The sequence below is a fragment of the Monodon monoceros genome, unplaced genomic scaffold (assembly GCF_005190385.1).
Source record: "Monodon monoceros isolate NGI ecotype Baffin Bay Population unplaced genomic scaffold, NGI_Narwhal_1 Super_Scaffold_1, whole genome shotgun sequence".
Lineage (NCBI taxonomy): Eukaryota > Metazoa > Chordata > Mammalia > Artiodactyla > Monodontidae > Monodon > Monodon monoceros.
Genome location: NW_021703765.1, coordinates 16,084,592 through 16,106,344, shown reverse-complemented (window position 1 = coordinate 16,106,344; position 21,753 = coordinate 16,084,592). Strand labels below are relative to the sequence as shown.

The 21,753-nt window shown below is 42.5% G+C and overlaps 1 protein-coding gene across 7 annotated transcripts in view; it reads left to right on the top strand.

Moving 5' to 3' along the window:
* Window positions 1–21,753, top strand: part of NEDD4L (NEDD4 like E3 ubiquitin protein ligase) — a 342,431-nt gene that overhangs the window by 131,188 nt on the left and 189,490 nt on the right. The window contains exon 1 of one of the 7 annotated variants that reach the window (XM_029220934.1): window positions 5,365–5,914. The exons of the other annotated variants lie outside the window; for them this stretch is intronic. The gene's annotated coding sequence lies outside the window, so the exon portion shown is untranslated. Of the gene's footprint in view, window positions 1–5,364; window positions 5,915–21,753 lie in introns of those variants that run through there. 7 annotated transcript variants of the gene reach the window in all.

Sequence of the window (21,753 nt, the reverse complement as noted above, 5' to 3'; positions counted from 1 at the left end):
AGGGGAAGGAAGCTACTTCAAAACAATGAACCTTGAGTTAAAATGCGTATGAGTTGGTCTGTCTTGATCAGTCCCGGCTGTATTGAACCTGTTCAGTGAGACTGGTTTGAGCTTTGGTCTCTTCGGTGGGCTGTCCAAGTTCAGGACAGGTCCATCCGATGGTTATGAGCTGAAGGAGTGTTGCCCGCCATATCAGTAAACAAAGGATGTTGTGACCATCGAGCCCTGGGCCACTGCAGCCGCCCTGACTGTGCACCCTGAGGGGATTCAGGATGGAGAAAAGCAGGATACTGGCCCTAGATAGTTAAGGTACATGTCAAGGAATGATTCCAGTGAGTCCAGACTCTTGTATCTTCCCATACGTAAACATCTCAAGTTAAATTCACTAACTTTTTTCTTTAATTAACAGTAATCTTTTGATGTCCTCTGTGGTTTTTGTTGCAAAAACTCTTATACATATCCCAGCTCCCCCCTTACCTCTTCGGAGCAGTCCCTCAAGAGTTATGTGAGAGGCTGCCCCTCGGGCTTTTGTCCTCAGCAAAGTCCACCGAATAAAACATAATTCTCAACTTCTAGGTTGTGCATTATTTTTTAGTGGAGTTCAGTGATGAACTGTATACAAAACAGGATTAAGGTGTTGAGGGGGGGATCTTGACCGCATTCTCATCAGCCTGGGGTGATTTCCTCCTTGGCCAGGGGTTTTGGCTTTTTTCTTTACGTGAAGGTCACTGTGTGACTTTCAAGGCAGTGATGATTCAGAGTGAAGCCCGCTACCCAAGGGCAGTGGTGGGGGCAGTTTTACATCCTCCCTCCTCTTTTTGCCTTTTCTTCCATTTTTTCCACCTTTTCCCCGTCCTTGCTTCCTTCTTCCCCATCTCCATAGGGGGCCATACAGGAGAACTCAATATCTTTTGTATTTCCTATTGAATACAAATTTTATGATTCATGTTACTAAATTTAAAGTAGACGAATTGAATATTTTATATGGAATTCTCTCTAAAAAAATCAAAACTTCAGTAAAACCAAACTGAGTGTTCCTTTAGGCAAAAAATTTTTTTAAATTGTTTTTAAAAAAGGATATACGTATAGACATAGAAAAGACTGGAAAGGGTGCATAACAAAATCCCAACACCATATCAAGGTGGTTAAGATTATCTGTTATTTTTGCTTTTTTCATTTCCTAAATTTTCTTCTATAAATATATTAATGTTATCAAATACAGAGAAAGAAAAATGTGTGGGCCTGATGATCTAACTCACATACTTGAAAGGAACTCATCCTGAGAGAATACTGGAGAATTTATTATATCCTTATAGAGTTGAAGGATGTATGTTTATATATATCCTCTTATATATCCAAAGGTTTAGCTATAAGGATGAAGCATTGTTTGTCATAATGAAAGAGTTAAAGCAACCTAAATTAATTATGGTAAATGTCTAAAATGGAATAGTATGAAGCCATTAAAAGTGATGTTGCCTGGAAATATTTACTGATATGGAAACATTTTATAACATTGAGTGGAAAAGTAAGTTGGATTGGTTTGTATCATTTGATTCCATCTCTTTTGTGAGAGATCTTACAGATATGCTCTACACATACGTAGAAATATATATAGAAGATCTAAAATATAAAAGATCTGTTAATAGTGTTCAGAGAATGGGATTCCTGTGTGTTTATTTTATTCCTTCGCGTGTGTGTGTGTAATTTTTCTGTAAAGAATCAATATAGCTGTCATAAAAATTGGGAAAGTTTATTTCAGTTTTAGAAAATTGCCTCTTTACCTCAGTGAGAACCTGTGGTTTAAACTCATAGTCAACCTTTTACCATCATTGTTAAATCCATCTTCTTCTACCTTCAAGAGAATTAAAGCAGTGAGCTTAAATTGGCAGATGGATTCCTGAATGGATTATTGATAATTATAATGGTTGAGATTTTTAATTGCCATTTGTATCAGTGAATAGTTTTTTTTCTTTTCTGTTGCGTTTGGGATTGTACAGGAGAGACAACAGTGCTGTTTATCAAACTTTACTGCACGTTAGAAGCTTCATCGTAAATAATGAAGCTTGTTCAGAACGGTGTTACAGTAAGTGAAGCTCTGAGCCCACGGGCCTGGCCATGGTGCCTGGGATTTCAGAATTCAGAAGCTAGTTCTGTGTTTATTGAGGTTTTGCAGTTTAGTTGCCTGGGCCAAGGCTGTCTCCAAGAAGGCTGGCTCCAAAGTAATTGGTAAATTACTGAAGAAGACATTGGCCGTGCTCCGTAGCAGCTTAAAATTTTACTGGTGCCGTGAGCTCATTACAAAACAATTACAGTAAGCTTGAGCTTCGTGCGTAAGCAGTGGAAAAGCTGTGCACAGGTGACATTTATTTCAGAAAAATAAGACCTGGATGGGCAGTGAGAGGCCGTCTGCAAGAAGCCCTTCCACCCTGGAAACCCCAGAGCCAGCACGGTACTCGGCACACGGTAGGAGCTTGAAAAATTCTTGCCGAGTGAACTGCTGACTTGGCTTTTCAAACCTGGGCTCCTATGTACATAAGCCCGGATCATGTAACTGCAGGATGAGAAGGTGTTCCTTACATACAAGCATTTTGAGACTAAGATTAAATGAATGGTCCAGGATCACAGATGACTCCCGATTCTCAACACTGCTGACTGCGCGTCAGGTGCACCATTAATTCAGTACCAAGAGGAGAAAGTGGCAGGCACGTTCCTTGATGACTTTCCGGTCAGAGGCTTGCTGACTTGGGAAAGGTTAAGATGTTGAGTTGCCTTAAATAGAGCAGAGAAGGTCGTCGGTAGCATCACTAGGGCTGATTCTCAGGTCTCCTGACTCCCCCAGTTCAGTTTAATGATTCCGGTTAGTCCTCTGACAGTTGACCACCCTCTGTGCTGTCTTTTTTTTTTTTTTTTCTAGGCTGCCTTGATGGGCTTTGAAGTGTCCACCTGGGTCCTTTGTCCCCTGCCTGGCCCTGCAAACCTCAGTGCTTTCTGCTCAGTTGGTTTGTGGGGGTACAGCCCACAGGTGCTTGTTTCTGTCTTTCACTGGAGTTCTGCCACCGTCTTTTCGTGCTGAAAGGTGCTGTGCTGGCAGCAGGAGAACACAGCAGCTTGGACCTCCAGACACTAACCATCAGTTACTAATTTGAGCTCAGCCTGGCCCTTGAACGTGGGCCGTAGATTTCTAGATTGGGGGTCGGGCCAAGGGAGATCCTTCAGGCTATAGAGTTGTCTTTCTGCCTGCTTGCCTGATTTCTGATTGTTTCGAGGAATTGGCATCCAAGTCGGATATTGTCATGTTCCACTACGACATACCAGCCTGTGTGGCCTTGGCGGTGTGCTTGAGTCGTTTGCAGAGCTTTTTAAAGTAAAGGACCTAAGAAGAGAGCAAGGCCAGTGTGTGGGGTAGAGGGGGTGGGGTGCTCCCGTGTGGCCTGTATTTTTTGATACAAGCTATTTCATGTATGAGCCACTTCACATACGAAAGTGTGCATCTGATGGAAAGACAGAATGTACTAAACTTTACCGCTTTAAAAAATAAAATGTATCTCTTGAATGAGGCTAGTGTAAAACCGAACTAAATAGCAGTCAGACACTTAATTTTATGGTTGTTGCAAATATCATCTTGGGGTAATATGGGTGAGAAGGGCGGGACGTTTTATGTAGGACAAAGTCCTGAAATTTCGTATGTTCTTTTGTTACTGAAAGAGGCATCTTCTTCTCTTATATGCTAAGCAGATACGTGGAGAAAGATTTGCCAGCTGTGGTACAGCTGGTCACTCAGGCCTTTTCACAGCTGCCTGTAAAACCCACGTGTGTTGTCTTCCCCCTCAGTACTTGCTTAGAAATCGCTAGCAGCGTTGTAGAGCGTATCCCAGTGACGCCGCTTACCTGTGAACTTTCCCGTTTCTTCTGTCTCCGTGACCTTCACTTCCTCTGGCAAATTCTTCCCAAGGTTGTTCGCTGCTCTCGGGGCCCCCTGGACTTAGATGTATTTGCCCAAGATGGATGAAGGTTTTGGAGGCGTGAAGTGGTTAAGAGCATTTCATGGCAGTGTCACCTGCTTGGTAGCTCTTTGTGTGTGACCTGATTTCCAGCATGTTCTGTCCTCCAGCTGCAGAGATCCTCTTCCCGGAACCCACCCACGTCTCGCTCACCGGTCAGGGCCGTCTCTTCTTTGACCTGTCCTGGATTTTCAACTGGTCTGTTCGCTTTGGTAGTAGAGGTGCCTTCCTCCTAATTTGTCATGAGAATTGGCTCTTGGCTGTTATGTTCTGGGGACACACTGGTGTTTTGCTTCTCATTTTTCCACCTGAATCACTGGGTGTTGGATGCGGGAATGAGGTAGTAGTGAATGAGGAAGGTTGGGAAGATGATTCGGGTTGGCAAGAACAAAGGTGGTCCTAGAGCCGCCAAAGCAGCTGGGATTCAGATGGGCTGCCTCTTGGAGAATGGACTGGGGACGTGTGCGTCTCACAACTGCAGTGTGTATGAGCCACCACCAGAGGGTGATGGCGGCTTTTTGGCCCAGCGGGGCTCTGCACTCCCCCTCCCCCAAGGTCTCTGAAAGCATAGCCTTGAACAGGTGCTTCTGCCATTGTCTGTCGCTCAGATTAAAGAGTGGTCTTATAAGGAACCTGGGGGTTCCATTTTGAGAAATAATTGCCTTTTTAAAGGGAACGTTAAAGAAAAAAAAGACCTTTGGGCTCAATTAAGAGCCTATTCTTTTCCTAAATACTCTTTGCTCTCAAACGTGGGCGTGCTCTTGGCCTTGAAGTGGGAAGTTAGAGGGAACTGGGGACAGAAACCTGCTCTAATGTGGGCTGCAACTTGGTGTCCCCGGCAGGATTGGGGCTGGGGGCCTATATGACCTATCTTTGACTGTTGCATGCAAAAGTGATTTTAAGATTGGCCCCCCTAACTTATTGGAGACATCGGTTTAAAATAGTAGGAGAAACATCATTTGCTGTTGGCCGTGCATTGGATCGGTTTTTCAACGCAGGGAAGGTGACGGGGTGTCTGGTTGATTTAGGACAGCCTTTTAGAACCTCTGCTGCTGAGGGCTGATCAGATACCTCACAGATCCAGGAAGGACGTTTCAAGGCTCCATTTCTATAGATGAGGAAGCCAGAGGTGCGTTAGGCCAGGAACTTGCCCAGTGTCCCCCAGCTAGTAAGGTGGTAGAGGTGGAATCCAAAGTTAGTTTTGTCTGATGAAAATATATGCTCATTCCGTATATATAATGACAGTGGAGCCATTATTTAAACAGTAGTAACCAGAGGGGTTTCTTCTCTCCTGGAATGCCCTTCCTTTCAACATTGGCATGAACATTTGGGGCGGGGAGGAAATGCCATTAATTTTCAGGAAGGGACATTCTGTGTGCCTTGGGGTTCCAGAGGTTCCAGGGTCACCTGTGAGTTGGCTCTTAAAGTTCCTGTTTTGCTGCGGGGGCAGCGTTGTAGGGTGCGGCTTGAATTGCTTCTGGCATTGCTTGAACCCACAAAGTTCCCCCTCTAGTCTCTAGTTCTGCTGCCTCGGATGAGCCGCTTCTATCTCCCCCGCATCTGAATCTGCTGCCCATTTGAGCGAGGCGGCGGTGGCGGCAGCTCCCAGACCAGACCGGCTGCAGCACGGCACTGGCACCGACCGGTACAGCTCTGGGGCGTCTGGGGTGGGCGGCTCTCAGCAGGGCCCTACCTGGGCGGTAGTTGCCGCAGAGCCGTCCCCTCGCCCCTCCCTCAGACGCGGCACCTCCTGTTCCAGGCTGTTGATCACCTGTCGACAGGGGGACCTGGCTGAGTCCAGGATTTCTCCTTGCTGCTGCTGTTGTCAGGGGAAACCAACAGCCATCTGCATCTAGACCAGCCTCGCTCTATCCCTCTCCCCTTTAAAGTGAGGTCATCCTGCCTGGCATCTGGTAAGTGCCACAAAGGATTCTGTTTTCCTTGGTTAACATCAAGAAAATGTTCTCTTATAATAGATCCATTAGCTTTAATCTAAGTGTACCAGGATTTGGGGAATTGTTTGATCCTTCTTTCCTTGTCTCTCTCTCTCTCTCTCTCTCTCTCTCTCTCTCTCTCTCTCTCTCTTTCTTTCTCTCCCCCTCCCTCCCTCCCTCCCTCCCTTCCTCCCTCCCTCCCTTCCTTCTTTTTCTCTCTCTTTCTGTTTCTTTCACTCTTTCTCTTTCCCACTCTCTCTTTCTCTGTTTCTTTTTCTTCCACTCTTTTTCTCTTTCTCTCTCTGTCTCTCATGTCCATTAAACATTTTTCTGCATGATTCAGAAATCAAAATATAGACAGTGAAAAATTATTTATGTTTAACCTGTGTCATCTTGTTTGAAACCTATTTTCTTTGCAGTGCGCTGAAAAATTATTATACAGCTACTGCGCTGGTGCCTCCCTCCCCCGTCACCCCTTTATGAATAACTTACTGCGTTTGTCATCACTGTGTTCCTGAAATGTCAAAAATAGACACAGTGGAGGGATCTGTCATGCAGAGTTTGGAAATTTGGTACAAAACCCCAGGTGAAATGAGGACAGATCTTTTATTTAAAAACACTTTTTTAGACTTCATTGTGTATCAAGTTCAATTTAAAGCATAGCGAATGCAGTCAGCGAGGTCGAGGTAGGACAGGTGTCCGCCTCTTTATTGGTGTAGATTTACCTCCTGGGATACAGTCACCTTCCTTGTTTGTTTTATAACCTTCACAGGAAGTGCTTGAGGATGTCACATGATTCCTAACTTTAGTTTTCACTAGTGTTCAGAGATTACATGCTTTTGCTCTTATATGGATACTCAGTTATGAACTTTAAAAAATTGTAGATGAGGTGCTTGACGATTAGATCCTTGTTCATTGTCTTTTCCCCACGTTCCTCAACCTCTAGGCATAGAAACTTGTATTCCCTTTAAGAGAAAAGAAAAGCAGCCCTTACATTTTCTAGACTCTGAGTTAAAGAGTACTCGGGTTTAACGTCATTAAAAGAAATGAATCTCCAGGAACCTATTGTCTTTCCATTTGAGGTTAGTCTCACTAACAGGAATTAGTGTGGTTATACATTTTTACACTTCAGTCACAAATAAGGCTCTGCGGCGAATATGTAATTGCATTATGTAATACCGGAATGGAAAACCAGAGCAGTGGTTGCTCTTTTAGGGTGAGTCCATCCATAAACGACGAGAAACTCGGGCTGCCTCAGACAAAGGATGAGCGAGCAGCTGGTGCTGATTGTTATGAGTCATGAAAGGAGGAAGGAGCACGTACAGAAGCTTGAGGCATGTCAGAAAGAACACTTGTCAGAAATCTGCACTTGAACTTCTGACCCTGTTTGTTTGATGGTAACTTCTTGTTGTACCTGAGAGTTGAGTGGCATTGGGTCCCTGGATGTGGGAGAGGCAGCACAGCCACTCGAATGGAGAGGGACCTGCCATCCTTTTGATGTGGGACTTGCAACTCTAGAGTAAAAGCCATCACCTTAAAAGGAGATGTTTCCCTGGAGAAATGGGAAATCACAGACACAGACCCCGCAGACTTCACCTGTTTATACTTCCTCACCTGTACCCTCCCTTGAATGTGAGGGGACAGTTGCACCTCATGAGGGGTAAGAAAACAGAAAGTAAACCCTAGAGAATGAGCTGCGGCTCTGGATGGAGAACAGTGGCTGAAGAAAAGCAAGAAATGCCCCCCTCCCTCCTGAGACGCCCCCGTTTGTCTCTGCCCATCCCGTGCTATTGCGGTGCCCTTCTGAAATGACCCAAACCGGGTGTTTGGCAACAAGAGGCTGTAACTTTATCTAAATGAATTTTTGCAACTTGTGTGAACTCTCATCCCTGCCAAGGGGCCCGGGCGCCTGGTTAATGATCTTTAATGTGAATGATTCTGTGCCATGATTAGCATTTAGCTTGGTTAGTGCCCCACGGGCTGAACTCTGTGGTCGTCCTGTGTGACTGAGTCTCTGCCCGCCGTCTGCCCACGTGGGGGAGCTGGGCACAGCCGGTTCTCCCTTGATGTGTGCTCTTTCCATGGGGGTGGGGACTTGGTGGGAGCCAGAAGAGGTGGGACCAAAGATCTTCAGCAGAAGGATCAGCTGCAGAGCGCCCTGCGTGGCGGAGGACTCCCTGCTGGCTCTCAGGCTCTGGGATCCAGAGCTGACCTTGTGAGCCTTTCCAAGGAGCCTGCTTTAGGGACGTGTGTCCAGGTGGTGGTGATGTTGGGTGATCAGCATCCCCCAGCGGCAGATGTTGACTGCCTGGGTCTCTTTAAAGTCACCTTGGCAACCATCTGTGCTTCCCAGCTTCTTTCTGTTAAGACACCCGTTGGCATCCTTCCATGAAGGGAGGAGGCATTTGGATGCAGTTTACAGGGTGGATAGAGTTAGCCCTTTTCTTCTGACCTAAATAGGTTGTGGAGGTGACTTCTACATGGTCACACTGACACCTACAGAAAGAGAAGAAATCAGCTTTCATAATCACAAAAATGAGAAATGACCTTTTTTATTATAAGAAACAACTTTTAAAACCAGTTATTATAAATCCAGTGACAGCAACCCGCAACCTCTCAGGTTTCCCTTAAGAACTTACTCATCCAGTTCCACTGTTGCTTATAAAATATTCCTCTCCAGCCCACCCCTAAATTAAGCAGAGTGACATAAAAAAAAAACCTCGACACTTTTGCTGAAAGCATTTATAAGGAAAGCACCTACTCCCATTAATCTTTCTTCTCTCCCTGGCCTTAATTTTCTTCTAGGGAGTGGGGTGTGTTCTAATTGCTGGTGGCAAAATGATCCTTGGGCAGCGTGTCGCCGTGGTCCTCGGAGGCGGAATGTGGGTGGGTTGGGTGGCGCCCAGTGGTCATGAGTTGTCCTTTTTGGCCTCCTTCCGAGACCAACTTCTGCCTTGTGCTTGGCTGGTCTGGCTGCTGGTTGTAGAATCTGATGTTTACTTTAGAATCCTGGGATGGAGAGGGTGAAGAATGATCTCTAACCCTTGTTTCTAGGGAATTATCAAATCCTTCCTTTTGTTTTTTTTTTTTGGTTTTAAAACTACTAACTCGTAACAGTTGAGGGGAAAAAACATAATTTTGCTTCTTTGGTCATCCACAGTGATAATATTTTCTGAGACAAATACTGGTTTATATGGTCTAATAAAAGATTTTTTAGAAGCCATTTAATCCACATTGAAATCTTACATTGCTATTGAAATAATATTACATTTATTTATTTATATGTATCATGAATTGCTTCAAGGCACTGCTTCTCAACCAGGGTTGATTTGGCCTCCTCCCACCCAGGGGACATTGGGCAGTGTTTTGGAGACTTTTTTTTTTTTTTTTTTTGCGGTACGCGGGCCTCTCGCTGTTGTGGCCTCTCCCGTTGCGGAGCACAGGCTCCGGACGCGCAGGCTCAGCGGCCATGGCTCACGGGCCCAGCCGCTCCGCGGCATGTGGGATCTTCCCGGACCGGGGCACGAACCCGCGTCCCCTGCATCAGCAGGCGGACTCTCAACCACTGCGCCACCAGGGAAGCCCTGGAGACATTTTTGACTGTCCTTGAATGAGGACAGGCCAGGGATGCTGCTCAGCCTTCTGCAGTGCACAGGACAGCCCTGTACTACAAACAGGTATCCAGCCAGCCTCAGTAGTGGCAAGGTTGTCCAACCTTGCTTTAAGGAATGTGCAAAATGAGAAATGCCATGGAAAATCTGAGAGCTCTGAGGAGCCTTATCCATAAAGAGTAAAAGTTTGATTTTTGCGAAAAGTGCTCAGTTGGGCCAGGTTGAATTAACAAATTAGTGGAGCATGTGGATTATATAACATAGCAGTAATGTAGTACGTTTCTTTCAAGTTCAGATTATTGGCCCAGTGTCTTATTTTAACATAATTTATTTAGTAGTTGCTTGGTAGTTTGCTAATATGAACGACCTGAATGGAGGGTTAGTTTTCATTGTCAGGCAGGAAAAGCGCTCTCCCTTTGTGGTGGAAATCACTCCATGGCAGCTGGTGGGAGGACCCTGTTGTGGTCATGTTGTCTGAGTCCCTCTGTGGCCAGAGACGGTATAGGGATATCCCTGGCATTAACCTCGCTGTAGAGACTGAAATAAGAAAGGATTGTGGAATTTTAGATACAGAAGGGGATCTTAAGAGTCAATTTAGTCTAACACCTTGTATTTCGAGATAAACTCTAGCCCAGAAAGATTAACTTCCCTTTTCGAATCACTCTGATGTGGTTTCTCCCTCAATTCAGTTCTTGGGGAAATTTTTGCCTGTTTATTGAATTCACTTTCCATTCGTCATGTGTTCATTTTCGGCACCTTTTGTTGTCATCCTGCCTTTGCTCTTTGAAAACTTCAAGGTTAACTTTTTATGTGTTTACTTCTTGATGCCTTAATTAGATTAAACTAACCTTAGGAATGGGACAATGGCTTACTCACTCAGAGAAGTGTTTTGTAAGTTTCAGTCCCCAAGAAGCTATTTGTTGCCCTGAGTTATATGACACCCAGCTTAGCGCGACTGAACCAGTCTTAGTACCTAGAACTCACTTTCAGGTTGGTGTTTTTCATATAACAACTCACTTTTCATACATGGAAGCTCATTATGTGTTCGATGAATGTAGGTTCTCTTAAGATGGTGGTTACTGTAGCTATAGATCAGGATTGGTCTGTCGAAGAGCTGAGTCTTGATGGTGATTTCATCCAATATTTGCATTTTTCTTGGGCTTAGCATGCCTTGAGAAGCATCATTTTAGTCTTTTATGCTTGTGTTTATTATATTTGCTTAACTAGCCTTCCTATGGTTGAATTTTAAATTGAAAGAAAACCAAAATTGCATCCTGGAACAGGAAAAGGACATTAGGGAAAAACAGGACATTATGGAATAAAGTATGGACTTTCATGATGATATATTAACCTTGATTCATTAATTATGACAGATGTACCAGGCTAATGTAACCTGTTAATAACGGGAGAAACCAGATATGGGATATGTGGGAACTCTATGTACTATCTTCGCAATAATTCTGTAAGTCTAAAACATTCTAAGGTTAAAAGTTTATCTTTAAAAAATTGCTGTCATTTTATTAAAGGATAGAGTAGTAAATTTTATTGTTTCATTTTTCTTTGGGATAGACTGCTGCTACAAAGTTGAATTCCTCGTTTGCCTCTTAGCTTTTTGCTTAGGATAGCCATGAAGTGCCCCTTTCCAAAATGTGCCCAAATCAGTTTGAGCAACTTTTCAAACCATATCATGGGATTTTAATTCGCCGGCCGTTGCGCTGACTCATTTCTAGGTGGTATATTTAAAAGACTAGACAGAATTTTCAGGTTAAAAAATTGCATCAACAGAAAGTGTATTTGTAGGTGCCAATTGAATTAGTATTGGCTGGGAATGCTACCAGCAATGTGCTTTAGTTGGACAGTGGGACGTGTCCTCTTTTTTTGCTGGGCCTCCAAAGGCATCTGGGTGACAGATGTCCCTGTCTCATTGCAGCCTCGTGGAACTCAATGCCTCTAAAACTGGTATAAGGAATCATGGGTTCATCAAGCCATTAAATATATATGTGGGTCTATTGTAGTTGATAAGTCACTAAAAATGTTATTTTCGTGTTAAAACCAACATGGGTATATTGTGGAGTAAATAAAAATTAGAATGAATTTTTAAAGTTCTGCCTGAAATTGGTGGCAGCGTCCTCAGGCCCTCAGGTGGTAACCACCACCCCACTGCTCTGTTGTGTGGGTGCTGGGGACAGTCCAGAAAGCACTGGATGTGGAGATAGACGGACTTGACTTTGAATCAGTTTGAGGCGATTCCTCAGCTATAAGTGGGCATAATTGTCATCCTGCAATTTTGTTGTGAAAACAGAATGAGATAAGATGCATTTGCGTAAAGTAAGATCTGTACAGATGCTGAATATGTTACTTTATACAATAGTAAGAGGCAGCCTCCCTCTGCACTTGTAGGTAGAGGTCATATTAAGAACGTTGGCATTCACTTCGGTGGACAAAGGTTGGCTTTGGTGCCAGCCCGTGCTCTCTCTCGTTCTTGTTTGGTGTGCATGTGTTAATAATGTTGGATAAAGAAGGTTACTTAGAAGGTTGATTTTTAAAAAATTATTCAAACATATACAATAATGGAGAAAATTACATGATGGCAAACAGCATAATGAAATCCCATCACCCAACTTCAACAGTTATTAACACTTTGCCATTTTTATTGCTATGGAATGCAGTTTAATATTTCTTTGCAATTCTTTTAACCTTAGCATTATATCCCATTAGGGATGTAGGATTAAAAACATGTTTCAAAGGCAAGTAAAATAATATTTCTCTGTATGATTGTACCACCAACTTGATACATTGTTGGTTTTATATGTTCCACTTTGTTTTTTTCTAAGTTTAATTTTCTTTTCTAATTGACTGAGTCATAACTATAATATTAGTTGTATTAAGTCAGGCTTCCATCCCTATCCCCCTACAGGTAACCATTTTTTGTTAGATTTGGGGTTGTCCCTCCATTGTCCTTTTTGCAGATGTAAGCAAATATATGAGTATATTTTGTATTCCTTATTACTCAGAAAGTAGCAGAATATATATACTGTTCTGAACCCGAATTATTTATTTTTTAACTTAGAACTGTATCCTAGAGCTCACTCAGTATATAGAGAACTTCCTGTGTTTTTCCCAGCTGTGTTAGTACGCCCTCATATGGATATACCAGAGCTTATTCAGTCAGTCCCCTACTGATGGACATTCGGGTTGTTCCTAGACTTGTCCATTGTTTTGCAATAAATAGCCTTGTGTGCACGTCATTTTGTATTTTTGTCTACACATTCCAGTAGGGACAAGGGGATAAGACGAAAGAGGCAAGTACATCAATTCCTTCTCTTGTCTTGTAGAAGGATAGCTCCTCAATAGCCCTTCATTCCCTCCAGCTCTGGCCTCCCCTTTGATACCAGATTTAACAGGTGAAGCTCTTCAGGCTATAAACCTCCCTTCCTGCTCCAAGTTTTTGAAGCTAGAAAGAGACCTTGGGGACGGGCCCATCTTCCTTGTGTTAACAGATGAAGAACCAGAGACCCAGAAAGCAAGGGGAGAGCTTTGAGCCCAGCTCTCCTGTGCCCCCCTCTCCTCCTCTCTGCCCTCCATTGGCCAGGCTGTCCTTGAAGGCAGTGTTACTCAAAGCTTGGTCCACGGACCGGCAGCATCACTGGGGAGCTAGCTAGAGATGCAGAATCTCGGGTCTTGCCCCAGATGTACTGAATCAGAGTCTACTTTTAATGGGATTCCCAGATGACTAACAGTCAAGTTTGAGAATGCTGATGTGGTAGCTGCCTTCAGACACAGCTGTGGTTTATCAACAGGGATAAACCACAGGGATGGTACAGGTCATTTCCAACAAGTGGACTCACCCCCTCCTCCTGATGCACCCCTCCCGTCTGCCTGTCCCTGCCCTACACTGACCCCCCCCCCGCCCGCCCCCTATAAGGGGTTCAGCATTGATCTCTTCAGGGGCGGGGTCTTTTCTGGTTCTTCAGCTTCCATTTCCCCTTCACATGCAACCTTTGTTCTGGATTTACCTCTGTTCTCTCAGCTCCTCATGTCAGGAAACTGCTCTTTTGTTTCAGGACTCTGTTCATGCTAATTTGTGTATTTATTGAGTTTAGTGTGCATCTGCTCACCACTGCTGTTAAGGGCTTTAAAATGTTTGCTGTTGTGTAAGAGTTCCATTATTTGTATTGTTATCGTTACCATTATTAGTTCCATTTCTTCACTTTACTACTGCTGTGGGGTGTGTGTATCTACATCCATACCTATAACTATAACTGATACTTGGCCTCAATGCATACTTGATACACTTAATTGGAAATTACTCCTTAAATTATCCACGAACTGAGTTGGCAGCTACAGTGACTACAAGTGGTGAAATCATTGTCTGAATAAAAATAAGATCCTCCGGGCTTCCCTGGTGGCGCAGTGGTTGAGAGTCCGCCTGCCGATGCAGGGGACACGGGTTCGCGTCCCGGTCCGGGAAGATCCCACGTGCCGCGGAGAGGCTGGGCCCGTGAGCCATGGCCGCTGAGCCTGTGCTTCGCAACGGGAGAGGCCACAGCAGTGAGAGGCCCGCGTATCGCAAAAAAAAAAAATAAGATCCTCCCACTGCGGGATTCACTGTTTCCAGTCTCTCTTACGTTTGAGTTTTGGAAGGTCTGTTTCTGGAAGGTGGAAGTAATAATTTATCTAGATTCAGTGCTCGGGTTTAGCACACCGGAGGAAAGATTTTAGTACAATAATACGCAGTGTTGGTAAATGTACAAGAATAAGTAATTTTTTTTTAAAGGCAGCTTTTTATACTAAGAAACAGATGATCTTTTTTTCTAAACTATGTCAGCTGCACTCAAATTAGTAAATGTTAAAATAACTATGACTGGTAAAAACATTTTTCAAATTCTTTTTACTTTTTATATAATTAAATGAAATTCTCCATTTAGTAGTTGATCTCTCAGATAAATTAAGTCTTGCCAGACTGTCTGAGGAGATAGTGAATCAGACCCTAAAATCTTGTAGCATTTGAAAAACAACAACCATGTACTGCAGTTTATAAGGGCATAATTCAAGAAAATTTTTCACTATTTTAAAATTTGTACTAGTAAAGTGGATCCTGGTTTAGGTGAATCCAGTTCAAGTCAGCTGCTGTGGAAAAAAAAGTCGTTGCTTCTAGTCACAGACGATAACCAGTGTCAAAGAATGACTTTTAATTTTTAAAAAAAAATTCCACCTCTTTTGAATTCGAAGGCCTAGGTGACCTTATTAACATCCACACTCCACTTTTTAGGTACTAACACATTTATGAAATAGTTCAGGATGATTCATTTTTTTCACAAGCGTTTTTTTGCTTTTGGTGTGACAGGTGATTATCTGGAATACAAAGAGGATTAAGTCCTTTGACTTCTAGATACTTAGACTAATAGAAACCTTAAAATCTTCACTGGGCAAGGTATCTTGGGATCACTCCAGCCAAGTAAATGAATAGGCATCTAAATAGATGAAAGTTACTCTTGTCACAATATTTGACATTATGTTGACTGACAGGTTGTGATGTATGAGAATTGCATGTTTCTGAGCTTTAGCTAGTGTTTTGAAAATTAGGTTAAGAATTTCCATAATGTTGATAGCATTAAACATTCATCACATAAAAGGTTTCGTGAGTATTGTACATCTTTGTGAGAGTCAGTTATGTAAAATTTGAAGAAGGTACTAAAACACTGGAAAGGAGATCAAATTCAAATAGCTTGTGAGATGAAATGAAACTCTCCAACTGTAAAATCTGACAGAGTACAATGAAGAAAGAAAAGAAAAAATAGATTAAAAGATAAAAAGTAGGAAAGAGAGGAACTCAACATTATATCAAGTAGAATGTGTATCAGATGCAAATATCCAATAGCCCGTGAGCTCTTCGATATATTTGGGTTGAGAGTTAAACTATTTGAATACGTATTATCTTATGAGTAATCTCAAGATATTCTAAGATGATCTAAGATCCAGTATAGTAAGTAATGTAGACTCAATGGTAGGTATCCTCATTCACTATGACCCATTTGTGCTTTTCTGCTAGTTAGATCATTAGTCCTCTTTAATTGCTGGTGAACTAAGGTGGTTTTACGGCCACCAGCATCTAGCTAGTACTTAAAACACTGAGCTAACTAACCCTTCTGGTAATCTGTTATGTTCACAAATGGCCAGAGGAATAACAGAGATTAAAGAAAGATAAATACAGTCATCTGGCAAAGATATTTGGCCTTTCTCAAAATGATGGAAGTCGTATGTAGGAGAAGTGTTTTGGGGAAAAATATTTGAAAGTTTGTTTTATCGTCATAAGTAGCTTTGGGTTATTTTGCCTAGAAGGAGGGGTGTGTGTAAGAGAGGAACGGGGAGAGAAGGAAAGGAGCAGCTGCTACAGGCACTGTGGCATTTGTCAGCTGGGAGAAGGAAACGAGATGATTAAGTTAATTGGTGTCGAATAAGAATAGAAAACAACGTGGGAAGTAAAATCTTGAAATTTCAGGGCTTTGCATTAGTCATTAGTTGAAGACTTAGAAGAAAATAATGGAAACCACCAGTAATTAAGAAAAGAAAGAAAATTATTGCAAAAAAAAATCCCATATCCTTTTCCTGGTGTTCAGGTAGAATGTAGTTCTGGTCCAGCCCAATTCCCCTCTCACCTCTTTTCCACTCACTCTGTCCTTGGCAAGTTGAACGACCTGCGTTCCCTGTGTACGTCCTGAGTTTCTTTTCCTCTGTGCCATTCTTCAGGCTACGCCCCAGGTCCTCCCTATGCCGTGTGTCTGAGCCCAGCTCACCTGGTGAGCCCCAGTTCCCATACCAATTTCTTCTGTATGAAGAATTATGAGGAATTCTTTTCATTACTCATAATTGAAATAGGGCGATTCTCAGAGGAATCAGTGATGCTCCCCTATGCACTGAGTATGGGATTCCTTGAAACTTGGAGCATAAGCGTGGTTAGTTGAGTTTGGTGAAATCAGTTTAAAGGTTACACCAAGTTTTCCACTTGGACAGACCCTCCTGTCTTCAGACCTCAGTCCTTAGAGGAGGGGATGAATCCATCTCTGCCTGACGGAGTAATTCGAGAGTTAGGGAGCTGGTGCTACGGTTTAAGATTTGTGGGAGAAATAATACCAAAAAGTGGAGAGAGGACAGTGAGAGCAGAGGCAAGGGGACAGGCTATACCACTGAGGTGACAGCAGAACTGCTGGCTAGTCTGGAGGCGTTACGGGTGTATATGTTTGTGGGGAGGCCTGGGGGTGGGGGGGTCTATCTCTCCTTGGCCTCATTAGGCACGCACAGCAGCGCTAACAAGCCTGCAGGAAGCAGTCACATTCCCACGTGGGCACCTCGCACATACATCATCACCGCGGTCCCCATTGATGGGATGGGAGGATGGGGCGACCCTCAAATACAGTCCTCCCACCCCTCCCTGCCCAAGAAAAAGCCCCTCCAAGTGCCTTGCTTCCCTCTTGCCCTCTGCCCTATGAAAATACACTCTAGTTCTGCTGTCTCCTCTCTTCTTTTTAAGCCTTAGCATGTAATTGTTTGCTAAGAATAGAAACAGAAGTATTTCCGCCAGAAAGTGAATTTTAAGTACTTCAAAAGATAATACGAGAATATCTGGAAATTCCAACACGCTCAGTCAGATTATTCCTTGACCATGACAAGTAGCTGGTTGCCATTGAACTTGGCAAACACAGATTACTCCATTTCCTTTTGACCCATGAAAACCAGAATGCCGTGCAGAAAAGAGCCGGCCAACCAAAGACCTCATTTTAAAGATTTTTTTCTGGAGAACTGAAGACAATTGCTTGTTTATAGCCAGTACTGGGCCTTAAATATGAACCTATGACTGATAGTTCTGGAGTAGTATCCCCTCCTGAAGGATGGGTTAAGGCAGGCAGGGTTATGTGCACACAGGACGGGTATGTAGACTTGATAGCTTAGGGCCCCCAAGACCTCCTGCACTTTTTATTTATTTGTTTGTTTGTTTATGGCTGTGTCGGGTCTTCATTGCCGTGCATGGGCTTTCTCTAGTTGTGGCGAGTGAGCTTCTCATTGTGGTGGCTTCTCTTGTTGTGGAGCACAGGCTCTAGGCACACGGGCTTCAGTAGTTGTGGCACGTGGGCTCAGTAGGTGCGGCTCGCGGGCTCTAGAGCGCAGGCTCAGTAGTTGTGGCGCACGGGCTTAGTTGCTCCGCGACATGTGGGATCTTCCCAGACCAGGGATCGAACCCGTGTGCCCTGCATTGGCAGGGGGATTCTTAACCACTGCGCCACCAGGGAAGTCCCTACTGCACCTTTTTAACACATCTGAGACTTAGTAGCAGTGGTTCCCATGCCAACCCCCCTGTAATATTCTCAGGGACCCAGGCACACCCTTGCCTTTGCCTCTGTACTCATACAGGCACTGGTGTCTTGACGTCTGGCTGTTGATCAGGATATGCAGATCGCTTAGACAGGTTGTTATATGAGGTGAAATTGTGGTCCGTTCCCCGAAAGCAGTGCATAGGGAAGGGATGTATTATTTCCTCACTGGTTTCAGAGACCCTCGGGAACATTAAATGGTTCCTATTACCAAAGAGTTCCTGTTATAATGGGGTTTTAATAGTAACGTTTTATTTACTGGGATTCACTGGGGAAAACATCTAGGAACAAAGAAAAAAATTAAACAGAGAACATGTTAAAAATTTCTTTTGGGTTTTGGTCCTTACCAGGACTTAGGGGTAGCAACCCAAATAGAAGTATTTGCTTTAACCAACAGATAAATTATTAGCACATTGGTCGTTGACACGAGTCAGAGCTTCTAAAATTTGTTCCCATAAGTAGGTTGAGCCTTCTTCTCTGCCTGTTGTCCTAGGGTCTAAAAATGGAAACATGAGTCCAAACTATTTCCAGATCATAAAAATAATTTTGAATTAGTAGAGCATAAATGAATGTGGTTTTATTTGAGTGTCATCTTCAAGTTCCCCCAGCCATGTTGGGACCTTGTAAGTCTTCTAAAGTTCCCTGTAGTGACGATTAAGGAAATGGTAGCTGCTTTGCTTCTGGCCTCAGACAGTTTTCTAATTAGGTCAGAGCTGCTCACCCTGGGATAAGCAGACACTTTCTCTGTCCCTTCGGCATTGATTTTTAAGAGTTGCTGTCTGAAGCAGTCACGCAGACAGTTTGCTTCTTACATTGCTGAACCTGGGCACAGAGTGGGTTCTGAATAATTAGTTCTGATCACCTGAGAGTTTTGTATCAACCTGTCCTGAAGATGCAGCTCAAATGTGTTAGGCCGCATTCTTGCATTACTTAAGTTCGCTATCATGACAAATCTTTGTTGATTCAGGATCTTGTGGTGCCCTAGATTTGGAACATTGTTCTGACTACAGGTAGAAGTTTTAGTATTAGGCTAAATGTATACTGACTGAAACGTTTATTCTGGTCGTAATTTTTTTTTAAAAAAACCTGTATGTGAATCAAATCACTTTCCCCAAAATGTGAAATGCAGGGTGAAAACCTGCCAGTAAGGGAGATGATAGAATTTTGTTTAAACTTGGCCTCTGTTAAGGAAATGGTGATGACGCTTCCTCCTCCTTCACTGGTTTATTAACCCTCTGCTCGTCAGATGTCAGCTGGTGGATTAGTTCCATTGCCTGCTTGTATTGTGGCTCTTAAAATTTTCATCGTAGCTATTTTTATTTCTTGTTCTTCATGAATGTTCTAAATATTGTAGGAACATATCACCTAGAGAGGGAAAGCTACCTTCATTATTAAAGAAGATGAAAAATAAAAGAATAGGCGTCATAGGAAATTTGGGGGGAAAAAAATCCCAACTAAAAAAACAAAAAATGAAGAACTAGGAAGGGAGAATTAAGAGGTGACAAAGATAAAAGTTAGAATTAATAAAAGAGAAGATAAGATTTTAAAGGATAAGTAAATCCAGTAGCTGCTTATTTGAAAGGACCAATACACTAAACTCCCATCATCCTAACTGAGGTAAAGGGAAGGCAAAAATAGCTGACAGACATGAGAAGGGAGACACAGGAGGGATTAATTAACTGTATAGGAAAACGCTACATGTAGCCCTCTGGAAACACATTTGAAAATGTCGAGTTGACTTCTCAGTAAAATACAAATTACCAGAATTGATTCAAGAAGCATGGAAAATGTGAAAAGACCAATTAATAAAGAAGAGGTAGGAAACGTAGTTAAAATTACTATTGAAAAAGGCACTAGGATTCCATGGGTTTCGAGCAGAGTTTTATTTGACCTTTAAAAAATAGAAAATGTTACAGACCAATATTTATGAAAGCAAATGCAAAAATTCAAAGTAACTTATTAACAAATAGACTCAATAGTTTATTCCAATAATGCTAGTGTGATTAAGTGTTAAGAACGCTTATCACCATCATCCACTTCTGTACCCCAGCATTTTAAAGGAGAGAGTTTATGACCAGGTCAGTAGAGGCTGAAGAGCCATTTGATAATTTAAGCAGCCATTCCTAATATATTATAACCTAAAAAACCAATAGGAAGGGCTTCCCTGGTGGCACGGTGGTTAAGAATCCGCCTGCCAATGCAGGGGACATGGGTTCGAGCCCTGGTCTGGGAAAATCCAAAATGCTGCGGAGCAACTAAGCCCGTGCATAGCAACGAAGACCCAACGCAGCCAAAAATAAACAAACAAACAAATAAATAAATAAAACCAATAGGAATAAAAATAAATTACTTAAAGGCTATTTATTACCCCCCCAAAACCAACCAACAATAAATATTTTCTAAAAGGCAAAAAGCACTGTTTCAATTAAAATTAGGAATTATAAAAGGATGTCTGCTTTTACAATTATTTGACATTGTCTTAGAGGTTCTAGTAAATGTTGTAAGACAGTGAAATGTTTGCATGTCTAGAAAATGCAAGAGCCTATGGTGGGAAAAAAATCTAAAGTCAATTGGAAAAATTGTCATGGTAGCTGGATAAAAACAAGTCTCTAAAATTGATCGTTTCTCTGTTTTGAAAACAAGCACCTGGAAATGGAAGTTAAACCTCTCTTTTCTCAATAGCAGCAAATAACCTAGGAAGAAGTTGACCAAGAATGGTGCCTATATCCTTTTCAGTGAAGGATTTGAAATAAAAATATATACCATATATACATCAGTTATCCCCAAATTAATACATTTATTGCCATTCCCTTTAGAGTTTCCAAAGCAGTAAGTTCTTCGTGTTTGTTTTCTTTTCTTTTTTTAACTAAATGAAATAATCCTAAAGTGTATGTAGAAAAATAAATGCATAATACCTGTGAAGAGCACATTCAAATATGGAAAATAAAACCATTGAAGGGGGGGCAAACTTGGTTGACAAGTGACCACAATATGCTAATAAGAGAGTCTGTGATCAATTCAGTGTGTTATTGATACAGGATTACATAAATGGTCCAGTGGGACAGAGCAGAGGATCCAGGACTGTGTATCTGTAAGCAAGAGAAGTTAATCTATAATAAGATAGACAGTTCAATACCGTTGAGGAAAGAATGCACGAGTTATTCAATGGCGTTGGCACAGTCATCTCTTTATGGAGTGGGGGGAGATGGGCCTCTATCTTATAGTATAATCAGACATAAGTTACGGAATCTTCAAAACCTTAAATGTAAACAAGCAATTCAAATTTACAAGGAAATATAAGAGCCGACTTGTATGATCTTGGAATGAGGAAGAACTTCTTAAGCAAGACAGTACCTGAAAGCTAGACAGTTGGGGAGGGGAATGTATAACATGTATGACAGGCAAGGGGTTACTGTCTATAACTCTTGTGAACTGGCAAGACAAACACGACTCGGGGAAAATGGACAAACAATATAAACATGCGATTCCCAGAGAGCAAATGCAGACAGCCAGGAAGCCCGTGAAAAGCAATCCATATTTGCTAGGGATTTGCAGATTAAAACAACAGTGAGAAGTTACTTTAAACTCATCAGACTGGTTAAAAAAAAAAAGGAGAGAAGAAACACTTCTTGCTAGCAAGGATATAGTAGAAGTGGTATTCTCATAATAGTGACAGAAATGTGAATGATCATGCTTTATTTGAAAAGTAAAGTGGTAAAATGCATATTAAAATCAAACATTAATTTAGCAGCCTTTCTGCTGGATACCTATCTGTCTTCTAAAAATAGAAGTGTCTAGGGACTTCCCTGGTGGCGCAGTGGTTGAGACTCCGAGCTTC